General features: G+C 43.3%; 1 long non-coding RNA gene across 1 annotated transcript; it reads right to left on the bottom strand.

The window, feature by feature from the left end:
- Positions 1 to 23,456: 23,456 nt before the first annotated feature.
- On the bottom strand, positions 23,457 to 24,377 carry LOC306897595. The gene is made up of 3 exons (XR_013787023.1): positions 24,259 to 24,377; positions 24,039 to 24,072; positions 23,457 to 23,944 (listed from the first exon to the last, which is right to left on the bottom strand). It is a non-coding gene; the product is annotated as an uncharacterized lncRNA (long non-coding RNA).
- Between the last annotated feature and the right edge of the window lie 398 nt (positions 24,378 to 24,775).

Genomic DNA, 24,775 nt, shown 5'->3' with positions numbered 1-24,775 from the left:
TAATGTTTTCATCTCATACAGATATAATTGCATCCTAAAGACATTTGTTTAACATTTTGATTTGGTTATAAATGTTCTGTTGGTTGCAATTTGTTAAAACATTTGTGAAATGTAAAAAAGTTAATCAGGAAGCCCACCTTTTGGCCCACCATTGCACCAGCATTTGATGACATTTTCTGAGGTGGTCTAAAATATAGTATCAATAGTACATTATTATCAACTGTTGGTGTCCAATCTCACATCAAAGTTATATGCTAAGGTAATGAAATAGGGAAATATTCCGTAATATAAAATAGGTTTCATACAGGTGCTTTGATGAGACTGTCCGTATTTTTAACCCGTAGTTTAATGATGTACAGTGTTAAATGTCGGGTTATGAATACCCATGGTTATTTCTTGACCCCTGGTAAATTATAAGCAGTGTGAAATGTGAAACAGAAAACCCAGGATTCTGTTTACCTGGGGTTTAGAATAATCTGGGGTCAACGATTTCAAGTGTGAAAAGCCCTAGAATGTTCCGTGCTGACTTCTGCAAAGCTTTACTGGAAGCTTAACAAACAAAGCAGTACATGTTGAGTGTAGGTTGATAACGTTATTATATTCCACATCCAAACATCAATCCGCTTGAATGGTCGTTATAATAATGAATGAGGACCACCCACGTCACCGTAGTCACCTCAGTGTATTTAGAGTAACGCAATACGATGATGCCTGCGCACCGATCGGAGCCAATCAAAATTGCGACGGGGATACAGGCTGATCGGCGTGTATTTTAGTTTATACAGTATACTATCTGTGGCATGAATCATTACTTTTCATTTGGAATGGGTTTCTTTCTCTTCCCCAAAAGGCTTTGCCTGGCTATATTTCATAAACAGTGTAACCCTGCACTCAGCATAAACACAACGAGTCTGTATACCAAATATTTGCGAAACTCAGATAGTTGGAAAACGCACTTTATTATATCATAAACACGGAATGACTTTTGATAGATAATCGGTTTAGATAGGAGAATGACAAGAGAAAAATATATAATATGGATATGGATATGTATTGAGGAATTTCCAGGAACCATATTTAATGTATTTTACAGAACGCACATCTACTTTTATCACACGCCTGCTTCAGCAGAGTATTCTTTTACCTCATATATTTATGTGACTGCGTAATTGAGAACTACTGCTAAAGTGTGTGTGGTCATGTACGAGGCAGTCTCCTTCTCCTCAGAGTCACTCTGATGAAGCTGTGGATCCTCAAAATTAAAGCTAATGTGCATTGGCTGTCTGATTTCATCCCCTATCTACCACCACCTCCTCTATGAAAATGAAACCCAGCGTGGAAGTTTGTGTTCAACAGGTTCGTGATATCAGTCACACTTTACCTTCGCTTGTACAACTAATCACTCTTTGTTAAGCATTCTAGCACATTTCATATGGCAGATTAGCTGAAAAGAGACTCTCTCCAAGGCCCTGGATCTTCACTGCTGACTCGCATCCATGAATGATGCAATTATGGATCCTACTGGGGCCCAATCTGTCATGTAAACATACGCACGGCCCTATCCAGGGGCAAGGAGTGGAGATTGGCATGAGACAGGTAGATGTTAGGATGAAAATTATAGAAAGAGGGGTTTGGGTGAACAAGACTTCGTATGCCAGTGTGGGTGAAGGGTTTGCGTGTGGTATTTTAGATTCAGGATTTCGCCATAAAAGTGGGCGAGCGTGTGTGGAACTAGTGCTGACGTGCGGTTGTGCAATGAGACACTTTGTCTTTTTTGTCCATCTTTCTGTACTCTGATCCTTAGCAGGGCTTAATAAACAATCGGTATCAACAGAATGGGACCACCTAGGTAAAAGTTTCCATGTTGAGACATTTTTTCAAACCGTGGCCGCAATTTTTCCCAAACACATTAAAAGCAAGCTATGCAAATGTTTTATGATGGTACTTGTGTAGCGTATTGTTATATTAACCTGTGCAAACGGTCATCCATCTTGGCAAACTTGCTGTATTTGTGCTCTTCTGAGGTCTTTGAAATTACTGAAAAAATCATCCTGAAAAACGGATGAAAAAAACAAGCTACAGTCTCACCTTCTGATCAAGGAAACTGAAAAATGTGCATGACCAAGTTGGATAAATAAATTAGCTTCACCTTTACATATTCTGGCGCCAGTGACAATATAAAAAAAACATAAATATAAAATGAGCAAGGAATGTCCTGTAATCAGAATTAGAAATAGCTTTATTGCCAAGTGTGCTTGGACACATAAGGAATTTGTCCTGGAACCAGAAGCTTCCAGTGCATATACAAGTTAAAAAAGTGACAAGGTAACTCAGATAAGTACAGTTCTTGAAGAGTGGGGAGGGTTGTGCCAGTGATTCGCTCAGCAGTCCGGATTATCCATTGTAGTCTTCGGAGGTCAGTTCCCTTTCTGTCGGTCTCTCGACGTTGTGTGAAGACTGACAGAATGGGGATTGACTCGAGAACCTATCTTGTCCGATTATACTTTTGAAAAGGTCAATGAACTTGGCAAATGGGACCATTCATTCACCTTTTTGTTCTCCGGAACCTGCAAGGCTTAAGCTGAGCAATCTTCGATTTCTCCTACTAGGTTTATGACACAGAGCAGCGGAACTCTGTAATATGATTCAATAGAGGGAAGGAAGGAGGCGGGAACCGGCGGACATTTAAACAATAAACTTTAATGAAATAAACAATAAACACGGAAGTAATGACCGGCAGCCACCTCACGGTCGACTGCCTGCCATAAAACATAAACACAAACTTAACATATGTCCGGGCCCGGTCCTCTCTCTTCAACAGTCCTGCCGGTCGTCCTTTTAAGCTCCTCCGTGAGAGATGCCGGACCAGCCCTGCCTCACTGCTCTCGTCCCGCCTTCCTCACCACATACCCCATCACCCCTTACAGGCCGGGAGGTACAACCGAGACTGTACCTACTCCCCGGGGAGCCAGTCTCGGCAGCGCCTGGGGTATGCACCAGCGAGACGAGAGAATGGAGACGGGAGCCCCAGGAGCGACAGGGACAAGACTGGGGAGAGAGGGAAAAAAAATTGGTTCGGTTCCCCGACACACTGACGCTCGGTCCTCAGCCAGCCGAGAAGCTCTTCCTCGCGGTGCCATGCGATGGTACTGGATGCTCGGTGGGCCCTCCAGCTGAGGGAAGCTGGTCCCCCGTTCCCTGCTCCTCCCCATCATGGCGGCTGGCAGCAGGCTCGGCCCACGGCGAATGGTCCAGGGCTCCCTCCTGGACGGCAGCCACCCCACCTCGACCCAGGAGCACGGCAGCGAGGTCCTCGTCCCATCCAACTTCTCGATCCAGCACCACCGCCTCGGGCGGCCGTTGCTAGACTGTCCCATAGTGGAACCACCCCACAGCGTGCAGAGGTTGAGAATTCGGTTGCAACATCAGATGGCGACTTTCTGACATCAAATGCTGAGGACTCCTACAGCTTCTCCTACGGCCAGCCGAGCCTGGGTTGAGAACGATGCAGTGTTGCCAGTCATGCTCACCCGGGCCGCCGTGGGCATCCCCAGGAAGGGTGGGGAATCTGCACGCACCCTCTGTGTCCAGCAAGTGCCTGGGGGCAAGTCCCCAGCCTGGCCATATGTCCGGTCCCCACCACTCCCTTCAGGGACCAGGTGGGGAACTTTCAGGTGCTCCTCCCACGGGAGGAAGACCTTAACCTCAGCACACGCCTTGCGCCTTAATGGAGGATTGTAATGGAGGACATCAGGGAGGCTATCTCCAAGCAGAGACTGGCGCACTTGATTGTGGATGCCATCACTTTGACCCACCGCTCCCAGGCCCTGCCCACTATTAGTGACGACTCACTCCACTCCTCGTGGGCACTGCCTCAGTGCGCCTCTTTGGCAGGCATCTGCAGAGCTGCGGGTTGCGCAGCCAGTCCTTCACTAATGTCAGACCTGGTCTTGAGCAAGACCTATGGTCGGATGGGCGTACACCTGCAAAGCACCTTCCTCCCTCTTCAGATGAGTGGGTGCGCTATTTCAGCCTCCCTACTTCGTCCACTCGACGAAGTATAGGTATTCCATCCATCATCACGCACTGCGTGGCTAAGCGGAGCAGCCTGCCTCCTTAGGCCGGGGAACTACCTGAGCGCTTAGTGTATAGCTTTAATCAGACCTAGTACTCCACACGTAGTAACCCCCCTCGACACAACGCCTCGTTCCCTCCATCAGGGAACTGAGGTTACATACATAAGCCAAAAACTAGACAGTTGTGGAAGTGCAGTGGATGGATTCAATGACAGCTGAGTAGAACTTTGAAAGTTTCTGATACTCTTAGAGACAATGAAGGGATGGCAAGATGGAAGTCACACAAGTCTGACTATTTCATTTGCCAGCCAAGCAGCTGCAATTAAGATTGAATGAGAATGCTAACAGAAAGTTTTCTTATGTATATAGCAGCTCTTCTTAAGTTAGGGTTTGATCCAATTTAATCTTGCATATAAACAATTTTTGGTGCTAAACAATGAAATCAAGAAGAGAATTGTTCACTTTTTTAGAAAATGTAAAATGTCAGACATTACACAATCATATAAATGTTTGTGTGTTATGCACCTGGCTAAAGAGCACACATAGTATGCTAATCATGTTTACATTGAAAAAGTCTATTGTGTATCGTTTTTTTAATGAGACCAAGCATAGCTGGACCATGATGTGCATGATGTGAACTTTGTTTTCCTGTTGGCTTTGTGTTTAAATTGTATGTTGGTTCTTTGAGCTGGAGATGAGTGATTCTTGCGTGATTCTGGAGTTTAGCTGCATTTGAATTTTGAAGGGATAACAGTCAAAGTTGTCAGCTCACATACTTTGCTAATAAACAAGTTCTTCAGCATGTGGTATAATACTCAAACACACACGTCCCTAATGGAAAACATCATGATCTGGTGTTGTGATATGCTTTGAATTCTGAACAAGATTTGTCTGTTGAAAATAAATGACACATCTTTAAATAAGCTGATTCATATTATAATAATTCACAATTTGTCGATATTTCCACAAATATCTGAAGGCGATGAGGCAGTAATACCCTTCAGGGTATTTAGATCTCCAAATATATGTGACCCTGGACAACAAAACCAGTATTATGGGTCAATTCTTTGAAATAATGAACAATTAAGCTTTCTATTGATGTATGGGTTGTTAGAATAAGGCAATATCTGGCGAAGATGCTAAAGTTTTAAACTCTGGAATCCGCTGGTACAAAAATAATATAAATATTCAGAAAATTGCCTTTGAAGTTGTTAATGAGAGGCTCTGAAACAGGTCATCCACTCACAAAAATAAAGTTTTTATTTATTTAGGGTAAGAAACTGACAAAATATCTTCATAGTATATGATCTTTACTTAATATCCTAATGATTTTTGGCATGAACAAATCTATAATTTTTACCCATGCAATGTATTTTTGGCTTTTACTGAAACATTTTCCTGTGCTCCTTAAGTGTTTTGTGATAAGAAAGTGGACATTTGATCTCTAAAATAATTTCTATGGACTTCATGGTCTTCATGCAATCTAAAACAGATCTCTACATCACATATTTGAGTAAGCGTTGATGTAACAGTGAGTATTTCATAGAGCAAGATAGAGGCTTCCTCTGGTGAAGAACTTCTTGTTTTCTTAATGTGAAGGGCTTATTATTGTACTTATCTCTTTTTATTACATCTTAATGGTATGCGTGGCAAATAGCAGGCAAATGTCTTTGTGAAAGCATCATGGACGGTTGGAATGTCTGACTTGCTTTCTTCATAATAAAGCAGAGCTAAAGGCTAACACAGATGAATATTAGCTGTACATAACAAACTGTAATAACACAGGTGTCATAAAGAATGATATGTCGAAAGACATGAATAACAAAGAACCTTCCTGACGTTGAGTTGTCTTGATCTACCCAAGGGACCCCACCTCAGTTTTGTCAAACATGTCACAAAAATATGTATCATTGCTGCCCCTTTGCAGGTGTCTTGGCACACCCTCCGAAACTCAGGACTTGACCTATGACCTCCAACACCTGGGAGAAGCCAAATCACTGACAACCTTTGACCCTGCAGTTTTCATCAGAGCCTGACAGCTGTTTAACACATCAGAGAATTTTGCAATTCACATATGAGTCTTTCAATGTGAAGTCAGCGGGTTGGGGGAAAAATAATTTTTGATTCAGGACTTTTGTAAACGTCACAACTTCAGTAAAAGGTAAAATCTCCATATCTCCATTTATCAAGTCTTATATGTAATGTAATAAAAATCCAAAACAAACCGCTACAGATCAAGAATTTCTTTCCAAAAACGGATAATCACGAAAAGTAAAACTACTTTTATTTGATTAAGGGCACACAGAAGGTGGCAGTCCTTCCACTTATTGTTGCAACAGCAACATTTCATCAGCTGAAGGTGACCTTATGTACTAAAACATCTGAAAAATTCATAATTATGTAAATACACATATTTTTTGTGATGCACAAATGCATTTTATTGTAAAATCAGCTGGGGTAGGGGGTGCGAGGAGGGTGGTGGTGGTACATCAGTCTTAAAAATTGATATGAAAACACACTCTCACAACTACCAGGATTATGTTTAATTGTATTGAACATGATCTGAGGTATAAAGTCAAATACAAATAATGCTTACTGATTTTTCAGTTAACCCAGTATGTGTGTAGTAGTGCTAGTGAACATTCACCCAAAAATGAAAATTCTGTCATCATTCAATCACCGGCTTGTCTTTTCAAACCTTTATGACTTTCTTTTTTGAAGAATACAAAAGAAGATATTTTAAAGAATGTTGTGGCCCCATTCATGACCAGAGTTTCTGTTGCAAGACAAATGCATTAAGATTAAGAGAAATTATTTTAAAGTTTAATCCAAAGGGCTCAGATGGGGAGCCTGATGACCCCTTCCAGGACCATGGACAGGTCCCAGAAAAGAACTCATGCAGCACTTTAAGGCCCTTGGTCCAAACTTAAAACTAAAGAATATTGAATCAATGACACATCATCAATAAGCGTATACTCAGCTGCAATGCCAGCCATGCACACCTTAAGTGTCATAAGAGCTACATTGAAAACGAATGATGTATTTATCATCCAACCCACCAGGTGTAACTTTTCAGTATTTCTTTGATCTCAGAGATTTCTTAAATTACAATTATGATTTGTATTTTGTGTTGTGCTGACCATCTCACCTTGATGATGAAATAAAATGCACACTCTTGCAAAGGGATGGTGTAAAAAAAACCTCCTTTGAACTGGTGGGATTTTTGGAGAGAGGTGGAGAAGCCCATGCCAAGAGATTTCACTTTGGCATTCACTGAGAACAGGTGGGCAGACAGCTTCCCATGCAGAATAGAGGACATTTCAGAAACACGACATGGCAAACTAATGGCTCCTGCCTCCACAGCGATAAAGTCTGTCATTATCCATACTGTCATGGATCAGCCTACAGTATCTTGTTTCCTGTGTTCCCCTATCCACTGACTTTCAAACCCTGCACTCGATAAAATTATGGGTTATTTGTTTAGCTCATCGTTGGGTCAAAAAGGGACAAATCCATCTGTTGGTTTAAATTAGCCTATTAAATGTCCCTACTGTGATGGTTCTGCCCTCTCTTGTCTTTATTTTCTAGTCTAGTGGCAGAATCATGAAAGACCTACACGTTTTGTGTGGAGAGAAACATATTATTGTCAATCAGGACATAATATGCATTCTCTCCAGTCCCGTCATTGGCCCCGCCCCTTTTGTTACTAGTATTGCTTTCCACATGTGTCTCATTACCCACACCTGCCCACTGTTATCTCCTTTGTCAGTCTCCATATTTAATGCCTTTGTGTCTATTGTCTTGTGCTTGTTCGTTGCTCTAGGTTCATGGTCCAGATACCTTGGATGTATATTCTAAGATACCTTGTTTGATTCTCCTAGTTTCATTGTTCTTTATTCCCTGTGTTTAAGACATTGTGTCGTTGTTCCTATTTGGTTATTTTTGCTGCCCTTGTGGGAAGAGTTTGTTTTCAGTTTTGGTATTTAGTTTTGTCAGTGTTTTCCCCATCGTGGGTGGTTTTTTTTGTCAGTTTATATTGAAGTCTTGTTAACCCCTTCACTACTGCCTGCACTTGGGTTCTTCCTCCACGACAGTCCGTGACACCTACGGTTTGAAATAACCTAGCATCCATGGCTAAAACAACCCAGCATAGGATCATTTATAACCCAATGGTTTGACATTGTTTTAGTGTTTTTAGATTGTGATAAGAAGATTTCCTGTCACGATTCCAGTGCGTTTTCCCTTGTCTTGTAGACTTTTAGTTTGTATTTTTTAGTTCCTGTTTCTCATGTCATGTAGTCTTTTGTCTATTGGTCCCCTGTTTATTGTTTATCAGGTGTGTGTCTAGTTTACCTTCATTAGTCTGTGTGTTTATACCCCTAGTGTTTCCTTTGGTTGTAGTCATGTTTTACATTCTTGGTTTCTGGGATTTATCTTTGTTGTTGCTATTGTCACTCTGTTTTGTGTAATTTGGTTCTTTTAACTTCATGTGGATCTACTTCCCTGCCTGGATTACTCTTTAGTTACATCTCCAAAGCTTTATTTATCTAGGGAGCATAAGTTGGGTTTCATTTTCAGCCAGTGCAGGAAACCATTATTGAGATGTCCTCATCCAACTTAAACCAGGAACGTAAGGGCGTGCAGATTTTTTGTTATTGTGGAAATTACTTCATAAATCTATAAATGATAATTACCCATGTTGCCGCCTCTGCCTGGCAGCCCGGATCTTTTTGACGGCTGTTAATAAATCTACTGTGCCTACATTTTGATTCTTTTCATTTCTTTTGAGAAACCAGACTCAGCTGGGAGGAACAGTTCTCCTCTGCATGTTTGAATAAAATGTGACTGTGGAATGCTATAAACAGGGATGGTAAACTATTGCAGCTATAACATCAAACTGCTGAGAGAAACTGTCTGTGACCAGTCAGATAGGCACACAATTAGCTTATAGAATATTGAATGTAGAATTCTGTATCATATTATTCTCATAGCTTCTGGCGACACAGCTACTGGTGCAGCATTAGCTGGCAAGAGAATGAGCATCTGGCTGTAGTACTAGTAATGATCTGGTTGACTAGAGCAATCATATATTCTGGTTGGGCAGATACATAATTATAGTTGACTGCATGCATAATGTTATATTTTTCTGTGATTAAAGGAGTAGGTTACCTTAAGATTTTATGATTATTTGCTCCTCCACGTCATACTGTGTGTCATACTGTCGAAAATAAATTGAGTAATGTTTCCAGGGTTCTTATCCTTAAAATGCACTTAAACGAGGGGCCGTCGGTTCAGGACAAAATTTCAGTTTTATCGAGGCTTGAAAATGCTCTTAAGAACACCAGCCGATGAATAAGGTGTTGTCTAGGAAACGAAAAAATTATATACTTTTCAAACATAAATATATGGGTTGCTCTGCCTCAGAGATCACATCATTATTTGATAGATAATACAATAATAAGTATTTAATTTTTAATTGTTTTAAATGTCATTTAAACTTTTTCTTGAAGGGGCCCAAATCTAGGGGCAGACAGAGTAGAATACCATTCCACACCATGCAATGTAGCAGTTACATCTGTTTAATGGAAAGTGTCCCCTTCAAGTTAACTTAATAAATGCAGACTAACCATCCTTAAAAGGTCCAATGTGATATTTATTTGGAGGATCTGATGAAATGCAAAATAATATACATACGTATGTGTTCGGAGGTGTATAAAGACCTTAAATAATTATGTTTTCATTACCTTAGAATTAGCTATTTCTGTCTACATACGTGGAATTCGCCATTTTGTTGTTTCTACAGTAGCCCTAACTGGACAAACTGATCTACAGTGCGCTATTCGTAAATATGTTATCTCCTGCAAAGAAGCGAAACATGACAACATCTTAGTTCTGTGTCAGCCACCATAATGCTTCAAAAGGGAGAGGTGGAGTGAGACATTGGTCACAATTCGCAAACTCACTGCTAGAAGTCCATAAATTGAATACCCTGAACCTTTAAAGGATTAAACTGAGTGTCTCTTCCTCTGAGACTGCACTGGAAATATTTTTCCAAGGTTTCGGCGTTAGATTAACATTGAGCATATGTTGTAATTTTTATATAATTGATATGATTTACATCATAGAATCCTAGCACACAAAGTTCTTAATAGTAAAATGCTGACCTCTGGTGGAAATATGTATTTGCTCACCCTTGCACAGAGCGATAGAGACAATATGTGGTATGGCAATGACAGGAGTAGGTAAGGTCAGGCTTGTAAGCGCACTGTCAATAGTGGAAAAAAGGCAGCTTTATCAAGACCCCCTTACTACATTTATTTAAAGCTCAGCAGGTGTCACATAAGACCTTCACAGAGAAACCGAGTATTTGAATCCCTACTCACGGGACTGCAAAGAACAAAGGAATGAAATGTGGGGAACATACAGCTTCATCGAATAACTCTGACCACAATGCCCGGAGAGCAGAAAAATTCCCCCAGTCTCACCACAAGAAATGCAAGAAAACCTGCTCTTTTTCATTCAAAGCTGTCAGAAAGCACCCATACAAAAGGCACAAATAGAATACATTTCAGATAAAAGGTTCCAGGCCCCTTTTATGAAACAGACCTCACACCGAGTTGTATGTAATTCCTACCAGAAACTGGTTTATTTACCGAAAAATAAGATTTAACGCCAATCTTGGCACCACCAATAAAAACCAAACAAGTGTAGGAAGTTAAGTGTAGGGAAACTCACACAGCAGTGGAAAATGTATTTTTATTGATTTTAGTTTAGTTTATTTTTAGTTAATTTTCCCAACTGTTAACGTGACTCTCTAGGGCCCCTGCGTACGACACCGATGCGACAGACACTTTTACTGACGGAACACTGCTGCCGCATTTGGTGCCTCGTAAATTTCTATGTGAAAACAATTATTATGTAAATTTGGACATCTGCAGTTACAACTCTCCGGGCCCGCCTATTTAGGAATTCAGCCCTCAGCTCGGCTTTCATTATGAAACAATATTACCATTTTCCAAGCAGCTGAGCGATAACTAGAAAGACTGCAGAGAGCCAATGACAATACAGAGAGTTGGAGGGTGGAGGGATATTGTAACCCGCCACCCACGTTGCTGAAAAGAGCACACGCTCACAGAGCAGGCACTGAACTGTAAAACCACACAGACCTTCGTATTACTCGTGCTGTCCCTTTCACTTAAGATGATTTCAAACAGACTTTTTCTTCCGCACGTTTTTTCATGATTATTGTCACACTACGAGTCTCCCGGTGGGCACCTTACTCTGGCACGCACCCACTCTGTAAGAAGTAACATGCAGTTTCCGAGAGCTTAGACCAGTTATTGAAACCTTAACAGTTCCATAATTTAATTAAAGCCTTCACAGTACATCCTCTGTGACACTAGGGCACCTACTGTATAATTTTAAACGTCAAACGTAATAAAAAGATGCTACGGGAGAATTTGCCATCACAGGTGGCTTATTCTTAAAGGGAGATTTTACCCCAAGAATTTGTGATGAAAGAGTGAAGAGAAATGTCTATATTTTCATATTACCTCTCTGTTCCTAATAAATCACCATACTGGACTCACTCGTTTTCCTGCATTTGGGCCTAGGATATTACTTAATGTGAATTCCTTACATCCTGTCTTTCTAAATGTTCTGTCAAAACATACCGCGAATGGTCATGTGACATTTTATACGTCATGTGACTTGTAAATACGACAAAAAATGTTTCCATTGCAGTTTTGCGAAACATGCCTTTATCGTATTGCCTGAAGAAACACCTCATGTGAAGGGTAATGGAAACGCAGTTATTGTTACTCTCCCTCATGTCATTCCAAACATGGTTTGGGTTCCAGTATGACTTTCTTTCTATGGAAGAACACAAAAGAAGACATTGAAGAATGTTGGTGACCAAACAACACTGGCCTCCATTGACTTCCATTGAATGTATACAAAACTGAGGCATTTCTCAAAATAGTCAAATACAGGTTTTGATCGACATGAGGATGAATAAATAATGACAGAATTTTATTTTGGGTGAACTATCCTTTTAATTATGGATTCACATCATCCCTAATGGTTCATATCTGGACTGCTTTTTCGTAAGGTTAGTTACTGTTAGTTACTTACTGTTAAATATGTGAGACTCTCAGGGAAGATTGATGTCTCCCATATTTCTTTTCTATTGAGAAAAACATTAGGATGTGGGTGGCACAGGAAAAAAGAGATGTTTTAGTGACCATCTAAATAACACATCAGAATATTTCAAGTATGTGTACAAACTCCCCCACTAGTCCTGGTCATGTCTATAAGTCTGAATAAGTCCATATTTCCAACCGCAAATGATGCTTTGCTCCTTCAAGGCACAGACCTACTCTTATGAGATCTTAAAGGGTGACCAGATTGACCAGAATATGAAGGCTTTAAAGGTTTAAGTTATGTTCAAAGAGAAGCTCTGTCCCAGGATTACTCGGCAGGAGCAGCAAACATTGTCAAACTAATCTAGAACTGCTTAGATGTGCCTCTCTGATATTCAATTGACTCTTATGTGCTGAGAGGTAAAGGGTATGAGATGAATTATCCCAATTAATTAAATGAATCATTTTTGTCACAGTGCAAGTGAATATAAAGAGAAAATAAGGTGAAATAATGTGGAGATATGTGGAATATGTATAGAAGAAAGAATAGAGGGATCAACCCCATCAAGATGAAATGTGACCCCTGGAACATGATCTTTAATGTAGTATCCTAATGATTTTGGCCATAAAAGAAAAATCCATAATTTTGACCCATACAATGTTTTTTGGGGCTTTTACTAAAAATGTCCCTGTGCTTTATGAGACTTGTTTTGTGATCCAGGGTCAAAAAGCTTTGAACAAAACTGGCCAGTACTTCAATTGAAATTAGGTCTCAGACAGCAGTGGGGTGTATGAGGTTCCATTTTTGCCAAAAATGTGCTGCATATGTTGTACAGTACATATATTTCTACTGTTATTATATGAGAGTTGTTGAGTAAGTAGTTTAAAAAAGGCTTAGTTCATCAAAGAAAAAGTATATTAATTGTAACACTGCCAATTGAAATTAATAAATCTTATAATTATAAAATATAATTATACGTCATCATATGTATATTTTGTCCTCCTTATGATGTCTGTTCATACCGTCTGTATATTGCTTGATCTTTTCAATTTGTTACAGAAGCACAAAGACAAAACCCATGCACTATAGTAATGAAGAAGTCCTGGACCTGGTTGCAAGAAACCTCTTAGGGTAAGAAACCCCTTAATTCTTATTGTAACAGTATTGTTACTGGGGTTTCTTACACCAAGAGGTCTCTTGCAACCGGGCCCTGGCTTTAAATAGGAAATATCAGCCTCTTGTGGTCCAAAACTTTCATTACACCCACCACAAGTATTGGCATAAAGAATAGCCTACAGTTGCTATATAAATTGCAACTATGATAAAGTTAAAAGTAAATTTTTGGTTTGTTCTTTATTTACTCGAATCGGAACACAGTTGTGCTATGTGTCTGGAGCACTGTCCACGTGGCCACAGGCTCTGGAATTAAGATAATACATTATTATATTTTATATAATGTATTAGTATGATACTTACACACCAGAGGGAGTCCTCTCCTAAATATTGAGTTTTACCAGCATTGCTAATGGCGCTGCGCATAGGACCACGTGCGTGAATGATGTTGATAAATCCGCCTTCATTGTGGTACAAGTATTTAAGTAGCCTGGGTGGTAAGTTCTGCTGTGACCGAGGTATGGGTTTGAAATGTTAGGCCTAGTCACCAATAGCCTACATATGTACATTTTCTTTCTTAATTTTTTGTTTCTTTTGACTTTGTTTGCTAAAAGGCCATTGCTTTCCAAATGTTAATTGCGGTTTAAAAGGCCTATCTTTAAAGACCAATAACAAATTGTAATTTGGAGAAAGGCCTTTCAATACCTTAGAGGGTGCTGAGGATCAGAAAAACATTATTAAGAAATACAGATAATATGACAACACTTAGAAAACTTTAATGTAATTGATTATGTATCTGAATTAAAGTGATAAGGGGACATCAAATCTGTAAACACTATGCCATATGTGATAACCTAATTAAACTTATCCTGGATTAAACTGCCAGACTGGGATTCAAACCTGCAACCTTTGGGTTATAAATCAATCTCTCAAACCATTACATCGCAACTGCCCTGAGATGCGTCAAATATTATATAGTTAGTATAGGTAGTGGGGAAGAGTAATGAGATGCAAATTCTTAATAAATTGTTCTGAAGTTGCAAGTGTCATGCTTGTTGTTGTTTTTTCTCTTGTGTCTGGTTCTCTCCCTGGAGCCCCATTAGGCTACTCACAAGGCTATTCACTGGCTCTGTTCTTCTCCCTGTTGGTTACTGCCAGCCCGGACTAAGGAATATACACACAGATTGTTCTGTGCCTGCTGATCTGTGGTCAGGAGTTCCTTGTCACTTTTTGATTGCTTGGTTCGCTGTGAGTTTAATAAACTCTGTTTTTGAAACTCTACTGCATCTGAGCCCTATATATTCCGTGACAACGAGAATTGTAAGGTGTGTATACTATTTATGCATCCAATCATATTTGGAGATTTAATAATAAACCTAATTAAAAGTATGTCGAGTATTAAATGAAAATGTCTCGGTTACGTATGTAACCTCTGTTCCCTGATGGAGGGAACGAGACGTTGTGTCGAACCGACAGATGGGGTTCGCCCCTGAGAACCTATCATCTTCTGACTATTTTGAAAAGGCCAATGAAATTGGCGAATGAAATTTGCATGCCGGGCTCCGCCCCCGGCGTGCTCATTCATACACCTTTTGTGCTGAGGAGCCTGAGAGCATCTCACGATCGCTGCAGCGGGTGGCTAGTGTTGTGGCATGAGGGACACAACGTCTCGTTCCCTCCATCAGGGAACAGAGGTTACATACGTAACCGAGACGTTCCCTTTCTGTCAGTCTCTCGACGTTGTGTCGAACCGACAGATGGGGTTCCTATTGAAAACGCCACAGCACTAAGCCACGTCACAATCTCTAGCGAAGCGACGTTGACCGAACTGGGCGAGCCACATGTGAGCGCTATCGCGAAATTTGTAACCTTCCAGTGGGCAGGCAGGGGCTCCCAGAGCTTTTGGCAAAGATGAGTAGCCCCTGCCCTCGGCCACCACAGACGGAGGCCTTGTTCTCTAAACGAGAAGCCGTCCGGTACCGTAGGGCTACTGGGTAAGCGCTGTTCCCTCAATGTGGACGTGCGCTACGGAGACCACTTCCCACCATAGGGGGGAATACAGTGGAGACACCAACATGGTCTCACCAAAATAGGGGAGAACTCATGGGAGGTATGTGCGGAATGCCGCAAGGTGGATGTCCACCTGGGGGAGGTCATGGGTTGCCACGCGGGGAACCATCTCATGACGACATCTCAGACGGAACCACCCTAGTGGGGGGTTACTACGTGTGGGGAACTAGGTCCGGTTAGAGCTATATGTAATAACTCAGCTTGATACCCGGCCATAGGCGGCAGGGCTGCTCCGCCAAGCCCGCCGCCCTGAGTGCTTATTGATGGATGGACGGACTGCCTATTCTTCACCCTTGGGGAAAGAAGGGAGGCAGCCCATAGCGCACTGATCCACCTAAAAAGGGGAAATGGCGCTATGCGCAGGCGTACGCCCTACGACCTCTGGTCTCACCTGTTGGCAAGACTCGAGCTGCCGGTTCCTCACGGAGGTTGCAAGCCTCTGCGAGGTATAGCGTAGCCCAACCCGCAACTCTACAGATGTCTGCCAGAGAGGCGCACTGAGCCGATGCCCACGAGGAGGCCACACCCCGAGCGGAGTGTACTGTCACTCAAATGGGCACGGGCTACAACTCTCCTCGGAGACAGCTCTCCCTTTGCTGACCTCCATAACAGACAAGAGCTGCTAAGGGCCTTGAAGCCCTCTGTGTGGTTTCGAGTAGAGGCGCAATGCGCTTACTGGACACCCCACGTACAGGTTGGGTCTTTCTCCCAGTGTGGGAGCGCCTGCAAGTTCACCACCTAGTTCCCAAAGGGGGGAGGCGGAACTTTGGGCACGTAAGTCGGCCGGGGTCTCAGGATCACGTGAGAGTCACCGGGCCTGAATTTTGGCAATCGGTGGACACGGAATGCTTGCAGGTGCCTCACCCTCTGGATGGACTCGAGCCCCAGCAGGAGAGCCAACCCCCCTCGCAGAACGAGGAAGGGGGCTCTCCGCAGGGCCCGAAAAAAGGTGACCGAAAGGTCCACCTTCAGGCCCCAAGAGGGTACGGGGCGCGGACGAGGCCTTAGCCCCTCGCGCCCTAGAGGAACCTAATAATCAGGTCATGCCGCCCCAGAGGCTCACCAGCAGCTGGTACGTGATAACCGCGACAGCGGGTACCCATGCTCCATTGTGGAAGGGGAGATTACTCCCCAGCCTCTCCTGCAATAGGACAGCACGTTCCTGAGCGAGCAATTCCGCGGGTCTTCTCCTCGAGAAGAGCACCAGGACGAGAAGGGGCGCCACTTTAAAGGCATCCAGCCTTGTGGGCATGGCCCTTGCCTGAGTGGTAGTCTCCACCACTGTGGGGGGTAGATCATCCAGGAACTCCTCGTCCCATCCATGAGCCAGACCCAAAGGTCCGGCTCGAATGCCACAATGCCCTGCGAGTAGGCCCTTCGCCAGGGGATTTGGCCAGGGGGAGTTGTCGTCAGGAGTATTAGCTCCGAGGACCAAGTGTAGTTGGGCCCGTAAGGCGCAACTAGCAGCACTTGATACTCCCTTCCCAGACCTTGCACAGGACCTGCGCAATGAGGCTCACTGGTCCCGCGGCCTCGTCCAGGGATTGCCCAGCGGTACTGGGTGGTGTTCAGGGAGGCAACAGGTCCCCCTGTGCCCGCCCAAACCACACCCAAGCCGGCCCGCAGGGGTGGAGTCGTCACTTCCCACGAGGTGTCAACTGACGAGGGAGCGCTTGGCTGTCTGGTTCATGACACCCGGTGGGCGTGTGACATGCAGGGGCTTTTCCACCTGCTGTCTCCACCAGGGGTGGAGTCGTCACTTCCCACGAGGTGTCAACTGACGAGAGAGCGCTTGGCTGTCTGGTTCAGGACACCCGGTGGGCGTGTGACATGCAGGGGCTTTGCCACCTGCTGTCTCCACAGGAGGAGGCGTTTGGGCGAGTTGCGATGACTGCAGCGAGCGAATGCCACCCTGAGGTTTAGTACGCTACGCCGGTCGTGCTCGTGAATAGCCAGTATGCTGGCTCTGCACGAGAGACCGGAGCCTCATCAGTGCAAGCAGGACAGCTAGCAACTTGAGGGCAGTGATATGCCAACGCAGGCGGGGGCCCGCTGCGGTCAAAGAACGGGAAGCAAACGAGGTGGTGGCTGGATCTTGACAGAACATAGCCCCCGTGACGCAACGTCTGAATAGCCATCCGCCCGCACTGCGGGCAGGACGAATCCACGAGGCTGCCATAGTGGTCGGACCCCCGAACACCTGCGGCAACCACCGTGTCCGTCCCCATCCTCGATGAGTGTACTGCACCCAAGAGATCAGCGGGCAATGCCACGCTGAGGAAATTGCTCTTTTAGAAAAACACCTCTGGAACTGCCAGGACGCCCAGGGGAATCTCCGCTGCACCGCGTCGTAGAATTCGGCAATTCGAAGAATGTCATCAGATGCGAAGGCTCCGAAGAACAAAAGGTGAATGAATGAGCACGCCGGCTCCCCTTTTATACCCGGATATCCGGGGGCGGAGCCCGGCATGCAAATTTCATTCGCCAATTTCATTGGCCTTTTCAAAATAGTCAGAAGATGATAGGTTATCAGGGGCGAACCCCATCTGTCGGTTCGACACAACGTCGAGAGACCGACAGAAAGGGAACACATCAAGCCTTACATTTATTAAGAACAGCTCACGATATTTTATTTTAAAAGGATATAAATCATAAAATTAGCATAAAATCAGTTGTGTCTGCTCAATCGCAATGGGTGTGATATGAAATGTAATAGTGTAATTATAATATATTATAGGCTTCTTAATCTGTGCTTCCACGCACACTTGACACTCTCTGCTGCCCTGCCACTCTCTCCCCTAGTTCTCTGCTGGCGTCAAGGACCGCTCTCGCTACTCCACTCTGATCACCGAACCACAGACCCTGAACGACACCGCCCACTCGCTGTCTCGTCCGCCTCGGAGGCTGCAGGTCTTTTGCCTGTGGATTACCTCCCGTCGGGGAACGTCCTGTTCCTGTAGCGACTCAGACCTTGCGGTGTCGAATATTTGAGTGTTTTTCTTGTGGAAATAAACTGTTTGATTTTCCCTGCATTTGAGTCTGTCCTTGTCTGCCATGACAGAACGGTCAGACCAACATCACGACTCAGCGGGGTCGGATCCTGTGAGTGCCACTCTTCAGCAGCAGGCGTCCCGCCTCTCCGCCGCCGCCCAGGAGGTAGATTCGCTGCAGGGACAAGTTGTGGCGCTACACCTTTAAGTTTCCAAGCTTCTCCGTGGGTCCGGTCAGCCTGGGGAGTCTCTCCTTTCTGCCGCTCGCGGGTCCCTGAGCGAACCAGAGCCATCGCCAACAGTCCTCCGCTCTACGATGGGGATCCCAACTCGTGCCAGGCTTTTTTGTAGCAGTGCGCTCTGGTTTTCTTCTGCAGCCGTGCCGCTATGCCACGGAGGAGAGGAGAATAGCTTTTGTTTTGACCCTACTGACGGGGTGAGCGCGCGAGTGGGGTTTAGGTGTAATAGTACACGATCAGGTTTAAGACTTTAGCCACTGCCTGTGATTGGAATGCAGGGGCGCTCGTTTCCTTGACGGTCTTTGTCCCAGTATCGTGGACGAGATCGCCCCATTAGACACTCCCCGTGATCTGGAAGAACTTATCAACCTGTGACTTCGCATTGAGAGCCGGGTCCATGCTCGGCGTCGACGTTGCGCCTCCCCACTATCCGGACACTATCCCAGTTTTGGGATGCCGGTCTAGGTGGAGGTTCTTCCGGTCCTTCCCACGTCTCGCCACCAGAGGCAGAGCCAATGCAGCTTGGGCTCTCTCCTGCCCAGAAACAGCAACGCCTGCTGAATGGACAATGCTTCTACTGTGGGAGGGCAGATCACGCGGTGGCTCACTGTCCTGTAAAAGCCAACGCCCACCCATAAAGCGGAGAGTCCGGGTGGGCACCATCTCTACAACCTCTCCTGTCTCCCGCACACTGCTGCCATTCCGCCTGTCTTTCGGCCTCGCAACGCACTCTGGGCTCGCGTTGATAGACTCTAGGGCTGAGAGAAATTTCCTTGATGTCACCGTGGCTCGGGGATGGGGGATTCCTATTACTGCTCTACAGCGACCCAACTCGGTCCTGACGCTAGCGGGACGGCCATTCTCCACTATCACTCAGGTCACCCCTCACGTAAGCCTTTTTCTTTCTGGGAATCATTGTGAGAGAATTAAGCTGTACATCCTTGATTCCCCCAATACTCCTATCATATTAGGGCATCCTTGGTTGTCACAGCACAATCCTCACATTGATTGGGCAAACTCTTCAGTTTTAGCGTGGAGCTCTTTCTGTCATGTGTCTTGTCTTGGTCCTGGCCCCTCTCCAGTTTCTGCGCTGTGGATTTGACAGGGGTCCCGGAGGAATACCACGACCTACGGTCCGTCTTCAGCAAGTCACAGGCTTCCTCCCTTCCTCCGCACCGCTCCTACGACTGCGCCATCGATCTTCTCCCAGGCACTTCTCTGCCCAAAGTTCGCCTTTATTCCCTGTCTGGTCCTGAGAGGGAAGCCATGGACAAGTACATTCGTGAGTCGTTGAATTCTGGACTCATTCGCCACTCCTCCTCGCCGGCCGCTGCAGGTTTCTTCTTCGTGCAGAAGAAGGACGGCTCCCTGCGTCCTTGTGTTGATTACTGAAGTCTGAATGAGATTATGGTAAAAAACAAGTACCCCTTACCGCTCATGTGTTCAGCCTTTGAGCTTTTGCAGGGAGCTCAGGTCTTTACTAAACTAGACTTAAGCAACGCCTATCATCTGGTTCGTATTCGCGAGGGGGATGAATGGAAGACAGCGTTTAATATGCCATCGGGACATTACGAGTATTTGGTACTTCCGTTTTGACTGACCAATGCTCCTGCTGTCTTCCAGGGCCTCATTTATGATGTGTTGGGGGACATGATTAATCGCTTTTCTTCGTGTACCTGGATGATGTCCCAATTTTTTCTCCTTCTCTCCAGGAACACACCCAACATGTTAGAGAGGTTCTCCAGCGGCTTCTAGAGAATCAACTTTTCGTCAAGGCGGAGAAGTGTGAATTCCACTCCAATACTATTTCGTTCCTTGGTCATGTCATCTCCCCCCAAGGCATTGAAGATCAAAGCTGTCGCAGATTGGCCCGTTCCGACTCTCGCAAGGCATTACAGCGATTCCTGGGGTTCGCCAATTTTTACAGGCGCTTCATCCGGGGGTTAGGTCAGGTGGCCGCACCACTCACAGCATTGACCTCCTCCAAAGTCCCATTCTCTTGGAACTCTCTTGCACAGGTAGCCTTTGATAAACTTAAGTCTTGATTTATCTCTGCACCTGTACTCTGTGTTCCAGATCCATTGTTGGGGTCGATACGTCCAATGTCGGGATAGGCGCAGTTTTGTCCCAGCGTACCAATCAGGATGAGAAAGTGCATTCCTCAGGTGTGTCTCCATTTGAGTGCTCTCTTGGCTTTCAACCTCCTCTTTTTTCCACCCAGGAACTCGATGCTGCAGTTCCCTCTCCTCTGGCGTTCGCCTGGCGTTGCCGTCGCACCTTGACGAGGGCGAGAGAGGTCTAGGTCTGGACTTCCCAAAGGACCAAAGCTGCGGCCGACCGTCACCGGACTTCTCCTCCCGCCTTTGTATGTGGTCAACGGGTATGGTTGTCCGCCAAGGACCTTCCTCTCAGGGGGCACTCTCGTAAGCTGGCCCTCAGGTTTATTGGACCATTCCGTATTTCCAAGGTCGTCAATCTGGTGGCGGTAAGGCTCAGGCTTCCTCCTACTCTTGGTCGAGTCCACCCTGTTTTCCATGTATCCAGGGTCAAGCCCGTGGTCACGTCTCATCTCAACCCGGCCAGGGTCTTTTGCCTGTGCATCCTGTTCCTGTGGCGACTCAGACTGTTCCTGGTGTCGAATCTTTGAGTGTTTTTCTTGTCAAAATAAACTGTTTGATTTTCCCCGCATTTGAGTCTGTCCTTGTCTGCCATGACAGAGGGTTAGTGTTTTTTTCATTAGTCTGTCAAGTATTCACAGAAGATGTGGGTTTTAAGTAGTTTTTTGAAGGTAGTGGGAGTTGTGGTTAGGAAGAATGTTCCACCAGGAAGGAGTTGTGGAGGAGAATGAGCGGGAAAGAGATTTAATGAGAAGACAATACAAGGCGGCGCTCGTTTGCAGAACGCATGGTTCTTGATGGGGTGTAGGAGTGTGGGAGGGTGTGAAAGTAAGCTGGTGCAGATCTAGTGATAGTCCTAAAGACAGTGACTTGAATATGATAAGGGCTTCAACCGGTAGCCAGTGGAGAGAGATGAACAGGGGTGTCACATGAGCCCTTTTAGGCTGTTGGAAGACACGGCGTGCTGCTGCGTTTTGAACCGGCTGAAGTGGTTTGATAGCCTTTGCAGGAAGACCAGTGTCACAGTGCTACATTGAGACTGTGACTATACACACACACACAGACCCATTTACCCACATACAAATATGGACTTGTAATGTGTTGGTGTAATGAATATATGTTTAATGTCTGTAAATTGATTTACTTTGTTTCTTGGTGCCCATGTGATGTGTTTGCTGTTTTGTCTACCAGGGCCATACCTGTAAAAGTAATTTGTTAGTTTTTATATGCATATGTGGTGTATGGTTAGTTATATGTGAAAGTGTGTGTGTTTATTTTATTAGCTTGTATTTGGTTTAATAATTTAGAATGTTTGAATGTTATTTGTACTTAGTATACCTACCTCCATTTTCTTGAACATGGTATGATCCAAGGGCGGGGCCTAGAATATAAAATGGCTCCCAAAAACTCATTCAAGGTGGTGGTTGAAGTAGGTTGGTGTGTATTGTAAAGACAGTTTGAACTGGAAACTATAGAAGCTGATCAGGTCCATAGGATTTAGCTGAACAAGCCTGTAGATATTGTACAGGTTATTTTTTCTTTTGTTTTTGTCACTTTTTTACACTGTTTTGCTGGATTCTTTTTGCACTTTGGAGAAGAGGAAACAATAAATCAATCTCTTTCTACCTCAAAAGCCTTTGGTCACTGTCCATACCCATTGCTCGGGTCATCCTGTTAACAACCAGCAAGGAGAGCATTCGCAGTAGTCCAACCTTGAGATTGCCAGGGCATGGACAAGGAGTTGTGCCGCATGCTCAGTGAGGTAGGGTGAAACGAGATGTAGATCTGGGTGTCGTCAGCATAACAGTGATACGAGAAGACATGTGCCAGTATGATGGGTCCTAAGAATGTCATGTAGATGGAATAAAGTAGTGGTCCAAGCACCAACCCCAATGATCATTTAACATTTAAATATACATTCATTTTATTTATTTATTTTTAATATACTTCAACCTATGTTACTTTTGCGATCGTTTTTACTTCCAAATTTTGATTTTCTATATAGTGGGCGTGGCTTTCCTCTTTCTCTGCGATTTGATTGGATGTATCAAAACAGCCATTGCATTTTGAAATGGAACTGGCAGCAGAATGACGTTGAAGGGGAGGAGTTAACGGATGCTCTGCCCAAGCCGTCTAACATAAGTCATTTAAGATGGATAATCATTAGAGGAAAAATGTGTGAGGCACATGTATTTTTAAAAGAGAATGACCCACATTGAAAACTATTTACAATAAACGCTGCAATATTACATGAAAAAATAGGCATTTTCATTTTATTTCTCTGGACCTTAAACGAAATATTTTCACAAAGGATTATATCTTGAATCATTAAGATAAGTGTATAACTTGACACTTTTTAATCAGCATATTTTTTTACAAAGGCTACACAGCAAAATCGCCAGTGTTAAAAAGGTTGTGGTAGTGTTTGAGTTATATGAAGTTGGGTAATTTATTTTCAAGAAATGGTTGAAGTTTTTTATTTTTACATTGTTTTCTATTCTACTTCTCTATTTATAAAAAACCTTGCTCATTTTGGATACATTTTATGTTTTTCATGCCTTGTTCAGTTAGCACATTTTACATTAAACATGTAACAGTACATCCCATTTCAAAATGTCTATAGTGATATTAGGGGACGCAAAACTTTGGTTCTTCTATCAAATAAAGTGATTGTGTAATAATCAGACAGAGATGTTACAGAGACAAGATACTGCATCACTTATTTTATATTATTTGTGTATAGACAAGTTGTAAAGTGATATTTTTCTAAATTGTTAGTTACCCAAGACAACAAAATGAATATTTAAAAAAAAAGGAAAGAAACTAAATAAAACATCCACTAACTTAAACAAACCAATACTAAACTAGGTAAATAGGAATAAAAAATATTACGAAACAAAATACAAATGTTTGGTGTAAAAATGGTGGTGACTGCCAAATTACAGATCTAAGAAAAATTTGGTAGCAGAGGGAAAAAAAGAACAGTAACAACCATCAAGAACAACAAAACATAACTGATGGCTGCGGCATGAGTTCAATAGTCTTTCATTCGTATTTAAAATGTAACAGGTGATCTTAATAAAACGTTACAGGTGCTCCATGTTGGCATAGTTACTAGATGAAGAGATGTTGCTATGAGCATCATCAGCATTTGGCAAAAATGGTGGTGAAGGATCAAGAGAGGTTGTTGCCATGCCCTTTTGAGATAATAAAACAACATGAAGAAAAGATTAAAAAAAGTAGTTTCACAAATGTATCCTTTTATTTCTATAAGACCGTAAATAAATATACCTTATTTTCTTTTTTGTCATTCCTAGATTTGGATCTGCTTGAAGTATACAATTTTGTAAAATATATTTAAATTTAATATTAAACTATTTAAATTGTATTGTTAAAATATCAACAGCACTGAAATGCTGATGAAACATTTAAATTAAATGTTGTCACGTAATTATTATTGAATGTATATGTTATGTTAAACAGTTCATGATATGTGTCATGAGCCACACACCTTATAATGATGAAAGATAAACCTGTAAGTATGACTGACAGTCCGACAGTCCAGCGGCCAATACTGACATAATGCCAAAACCCCCCGTACTTAAACACATGCTGAGTAGTTGAATCTATAAAATCACGAAGAGAAAATCAGCACAAACGTGGTTTAGAACTTAATTAGGCTAGAAAAGTAGACATGAAAGATAAAAAGAAAAGGGAAACACTTTCTATTACGGCCCGCAATGTACCGCATAATTAAACAGGATTTACAGTGTAACTAATTGTAACAAAAATGTACCTCTACAGTACATATCTGTAGATAAAGGGGAACAATATGTTTAGTTTGGAGAATAAGGGGTAACAGTAAGGAAAATGTAAAAAAAAATATATATATATGAGGGAACTGCATGCCATATAAACTAAATACTTTTTTAAATACTTGATTATAGTCTAGAAAGATCAGCATTGATTTTGCACATTTTACCCATTAAAACTCATCAAAATAACTCATAACTAAAATAAATTATTTA

This window comes from Barbatula barbatula (assembly GCF_947034865.1).
Source record: "Barbatula barbatula genome assembly, chromosome: 8".
Classification (NCBI taxonomy): Eukaryota; Metazoa; Chordata; class Actinopteri; order Cypriniformes; family Nemacheilidae; genus Barbatula; species Barbatula barbatula.
Note: the sequence above shows the minus strand (reverse complement) of the source record. Positions and strands in the feature narration are given on the sequence as shown.